This window comes from Cupressus sempervirens, chromosome 11 (assembly GCF_028749045.1).
Source record: "Cupressus sempervirens isolate cs-2001-9-10 chromosome 11, ASM2874904v1, whole genome shotgun sequence".
Classification (NCBI taxonomy): Eukaryota; Viridiplantae; Streptophyta; class Pinopsida; order Cupressales; family Cupressaceae; genus Cupressus; species Cupressus sempervirens.
Genome location: NC_143128.1, coordinates 77,755,761 through 77,761,760, shown reverse-complemented (window position 1 = coordinate 77,761,760; position 6,000 = coordinate 77,755,761).

The following is a 6,000-nucleotide window of genomic DNA, read 5'->3' as shown; positions in this document are numbered from 1 at the left end:
AATAATAGATTAAGGATACCAAAGAATTTGGTTGAAGATTATAAGGATGATGTTTGCTTTATGGTTGATAGTGATAGAGTATACATCCAGGCAGTAAGGCCCAAAGTTGTGTGGGTAAAACCTCTTCCATATGAGGTTAACATTGATGAGGAAAAGGAAATCATTGAAGCCTTGGTAAATGATCCTATAGATCCAAAGGAACCTCTCTTTGGAACCTATGATGAGGCTAAAGCAAGAATTGAACTTGAGATCAAGCTTCCATATGTAGTGAATAAAGGAAAGAGGAGGATATCAAAGTTGAAAATAGCAAGTACCCCGTGATTACCGAAGGAAAAGGAGAAGTGGAAGAATTTGAAAATGAAGAGAAATCTAAAAAGGAAGAAGAACCAACAAGGAAGAAAGGCAAGGTGATCATCACCAAGCCACCAAAACCATCCACTACAATATTCACAAGGAGATCCAGGAAGAAAGCGTGAAAAGATAATAATGATGTTTTCTTCAACTAACCTCCTCTCACATTTCAATAAAGGCTAAATTCATTAAGAGAAGGTGGAGGAATAAACAATTTTAAGGCACTCAAATATGAGACTAGTACTCCAATAGAGCAGAAGGAAGTTGAAGATCTGATCATGGACAAATTAGGAAGATGGAAATTCTCTCCTAATCAATTTGCATCACAAGTCCCTACAATTTTGTTGGATAAGGTCAAGGTTAGATGGGAGAACACCAAACAGACTGTCAAAGACAATTTTGCTCAAACATTAAAATAGTTGGTGCCCAACTTGATAGATGCAGTGGTGAATAAAACATTAAAAGACAATTAGAACAAAATGACTTAAAAGTTCAACACTTATCTAGTTTTGATGAAAGTGTTTTGTGAAGAATGCTACAAAACTATGGAAAAATTTATTCCATCTTCACAAACCTAGTGAAAATCTTCTTGAAATCAAATATGATGATAATGATGACAGTGACAAGGATGAAGAAAATGATGAAGACAATACTCCATTTGTCACAATTTATGCTGAATAATATCAAGAGTTGATGAAGGACAATGAAGAGGAAAAAGAGGAAGAAGTTGAAGAGGAAGCTGGGCAAGAAGAAGAAGATATTGACCCAATCAAGATAGTTGTGGATATTGTAGCTTCCCCTCCTCACTCTCTAGCAAAAACTACAACATCATCAAGCATAGAGACAACTTTAGCAGCTTTGATTGTGACAACCATTGACACATAAAATGTCCAATCACTCCCTACTACCTCTTGGCTCAGCACATCATAGATAGAAGTGTCTACCACTTCATCCACTAAGTTGCAAAATCCTTTAGTTAACAAGCCAGTCTTAGCAATGGATACAGAGTGTTCCACAATTTTAAGTTCTTTAGTAGTAAGTACAGTGTTGGATTCTTTAGTTTTGACTACTTTAGTTGTACATGCTCCAAAAAGTGCTTCAGTTATAAATATTTATGTCAGTACTTCACTTGTAAATACCTCAATTTTGGGAAGTTTGGCAAATACATCAGTTTTGGATTCTACAAGTATTCTAGTAAGTATTCCACCAGTAGGCATTGTACAAGTTTTCACTTCTAGCCCTACTATTTCCACTATTGTTTCTATTTTGAATCCTAAAGAATTATCTTCAAAGATAGTTGAGCCAAAGACTCAACCAAGACTTTTGATTAGTGGAAAGGAAATAGACATAGATCTAGACGAGGATATTGAAATTCCCAAATTGGATTTAGATAGTGCCACTACAAATCAAATGCAATTAGCTAGTCAACTCCTCCATAAGAAAGCAATACAAAAGAAACTTAGAGAAGAGAGAGATAGAGAATTTAGGATTATTGAAAATGCTAAGAATATTTTTACTAAAGCTATAGGTGTTGAAGTTGATTCTTCTCAACACATTTTGTTGCAATTAAAAGAGGTAGTTAGAAAATTCAATGAAGATTCCAATGGCCAAGACAAGTTAATTGAGAAAGAAAAAAAGAAGTGTGATAACAAAGTGCTTAGCAAATAGATATCTAGTAGGTAGAGCTTTCTTCAATTTTAACAAATCTTGAAACTTCTTACACAAATGTGACATCTCTTTTTGCAAATTTATGTGATGTTACCAAGCATACTAAGGAAATCAAGAGAAAACTGAATAAAATTGATGAAGATTAGATGGCTAGTGCAAAATAGTTGCAACTTGACCCCAGTTCAAGCTTTGCACATAATATGAAGATCAGATTCTTATCAAATATGTAGGTAGAATTATTGAGAGAGAAAGCAAGGATCTAATTTAAACTCATAGACATTCAAAATATGATCCTTCCCATCACGGATACAATGTAGAAGCACATTGCCTATTCCAAAACATTAATCCATGATAATAATTTCTTAATTGCAAATCACATGATTGAGCTCTCTATAGAAGTACATGTTGCTCTTCAAACCTACAAAGTTTTGCAAGGAAACTAGGATAAGACCTTAACTCTTTTTCTCAAGGTACATTCTAAATTTCTCTCACATTTTGGTGTCTCTATATAAGTAGATTGTGTATAAATATTTTTCATTATTGTCAAAAATGGGGAGAGACATGTATATAATCAAGGAAGAGAGATATTTGTAAATATCATGAGAAAAAGATTCCATACTAGGAGATACACTTAGTATGACACAATATGTTTATTGTATGGGGGAGATATATGCATATATGCAAAGAATATATATAACAGAGTTACAAAGACAAATTTTGATAAATCTCAAAAATCAGCATGCCATACCAAGCTAAGTATCACACTACACTATATATAAGTTTTGGCTGATAAGTGTTTCTATCACTAATGTCAAAGGGGGAGATTGTTGGCATTAAGTCAAGTTTTTTATTAGTGAAAAAACTTATTCAAATTTTGTATGGTTACCAAGCTCTCTGATTAGTCTCCAATGTTTGCCATGTAATTTAGTGGTTACTAGGCTTCATATTTCCTACTGAGCATTCTAATGGTTACCAAGTGAATTCAGACAGTGTGAAGTCCAACAATTCTTACTGAGTAATTTAGTGGTTACCAAGCTTTGTAGTGTCTACCGATTCATTAGTTCTTGTGAAGTGAAGTTAGTATTAACTGAGTAATGAGATGATTAGTGTTTACCAAGTGTAGGCATGGTAAACATGGAATTCAGTTTCTACCGAATGACATTGTATTTACCATGTCACTAGTGTATAACGAATTTGAAACTATGTTGAAGTGATCAGTATGGACTAAGCCTCTACTTATACTGAGTGCATGACGATGCCAAGTAATGATAATGGATGTCGTGTATCAAAAATTAACCAAGTCATTTTTCAGAGCCTGAGTATCTACATTTGGGCCAACTTTGTAATATTGGTGTTAACTTGTGTAATGGCTGACCTTGTAATTATGTGAATTGGATTGGTATATATGTAATATATTTTATCATATCCGAAGTGTGAAAAATTAATTGATATGAGATTATGCAAATTAAATACAAGCATACAAATGTGAATCAATAGCAGAACAAAGTGTATTGCAAGGCCATATCAGGAGCAATAGAATTACATCTATCACACAGAGGTGATCATTCCTTCAAGGATCTCAATCAACAATTTAGTTGTAAATCAAATCCACTGTTTCATCCTGACAGGTGAATCAACTTCAAATCCTTTAACGGGGTAGACTTAACAGTCTTTTCTTTAAATCTCTTTATTGAGTGCATACTTCATTGTATGTTTGAAAACCCTCTAACAAGGTGGACCTAGTCATCCTAATTGCTCCTAAGAGGGTAGATCATCAGAAGTGATCATTGTAAGCCTTAATAGGCCAACTTTATGCTGTAGTATTGAAGTTTTGAGGGTATCATCCTTGTTGGTGTTTTGAAATGCTACAGGTTTCAAATTACCCCGATGAGAATATGGTACATCTAGGGGCAGCTAAATTCCATCTTTAACATATCATTTTAGACATTGGGCCAACCATAATGCTTGACCCTTCTACTTTAGGCTCTGAAAAACCTAGGCGAGTGGACCTCTGATTCAATCAATATGGTACTAGTGAAAAAACATACTCCTGAATCTATCAAAGTAGATTTAATCCTTATATCTCATAATAACTCATGCAATAACACAGATCTACAATAGCTAAATGAAGATATATGAAATTCATAAGCTGAGTGAGGGTTAGACTTTTCATCTCTTCAACATGAAAGAGGGAAAAGCATTTGATTAATAATGTTGAATTCAACAACATCCCAAACATGTAGCAGTAAGAACTAATGATCCTGTAGTTGATTGATGCCTTATCTATTGGGAAATTCCATGAAACAATCACATACATATGGATACCTTAGACATATTTGTATCTTTAGATATTTGATCTATCAATTCACCTTATAAATAGACATCTATGTTCGATCTAAATCTCATTCTTCCCTAATATCCTCCTCAATAAATGTGCAACCATATTGATTTCCCTAAAGCATTTACATAACTCCTTGAATTATAAGCAACAATGAAACAACATACAACCTTAAGGGACTATAACTATGACTTAGGCTCTTTGTTCAAAGACATAAAACATTGAGAATTATTGATAAAGGAGACAAGATTTAAAATGAAACTCAACACCTATTATTCTTTGTATTGATTTCCTTGAAATAATACATTCATATGTTTAAAATTAAAATATAGAAACACCTAATAGATCTAAACTATATATGTTCTCTTCATTACTGATGTTCATACAAGAGATATGCTAAAGAAAATGTGGTGTCATAGTGATGGGAACACATCAAAACTAGAACCAAAAAATGGTATCATAGCAGTGAGTAGTTTTTCTCCAAAAACTAAAATCATTACAATGAGAAACAATGAGAATGATATAGGAGGAAGTGAATTCCTAGATCTGATCTAAAGATGACATGTGTCCACTTGAAATCCCCTCTCCTAGAAATGAAAATAATCTCTCTACTCTCTCTCTCTGTTCAACTACATTTCAAATTCTTGATGATTTTGCCTCCCAAAATCATAAAGTGATGCAAAATTTTGATGGAAAAATAACCACTTTTGATGCTAGATCTCAAATCAAGGCAAAGGCCAAAATTAGTTAAATGGCCTCTAGAATGCAATATAATCTTTTCAAAATTGTTTTTTCTACATTTAGGCTTCAACAAGACTTTATATTTGCCTCCTAGCCAATTTTGATGCTCCATGATGGAATTTGTCTATTTTGTTGAGAATGCCTCAGAAATTACAAATCTACTTATAGTGCAAATTGGTGAATAGTTGTGCAAAAAATAACTCCATATTCATAAATTTCACTTCCTCTCAGTTCCAATAGTATATTGAAGTCCATATTTTGGATAAAAATTGCCCTAGTTTTGCCCCTTTGAAAATTAGGCTTCCATTTATATGTTTCAAGACTACTCCTCAAATATTTAACCTTTTCAAAGGTTTGAACTATATTATAAATCAGACATTTATTTAAAAAACTTTGACTTGCACGTATTTTTGAGGAAGAAATATTTAAAAAATAATGTTTGAAAACTTTTGAAATTTCCCCTCACAGATTCCATCGTGGTTAAACTTATTTGACTGAGGTGCCACATGTTGACCTCTGATTGGCTCTGACCTACACAATCATTGGACCCCTCCAACTAGGTTCCAGATGTCAACATCTCATTGGTCCTCATACCACATCACCATGCAATATCATTGGTCACTATGTCGCTATCCTAGCCAGCATTATGCCATGTCATCCTCTAACCTTGCAACATAGTGACCTTGAAACATGTGTCATCCTTTGCCACATCATCACCTAGTCATCAATCCACCTCATCATGCCACATCAATGCCACCTCATCACCAACTCACTGCCACATGCCAACATCTCATTGGGTTTCCATGTTTCTATGTTAATAGTCATGCATCTTCACCTTAGTGACTTGGCAACCACTGTTAGATGTGCCATGTGTCACCATTTTGTGCATCGTGAGATCTGTA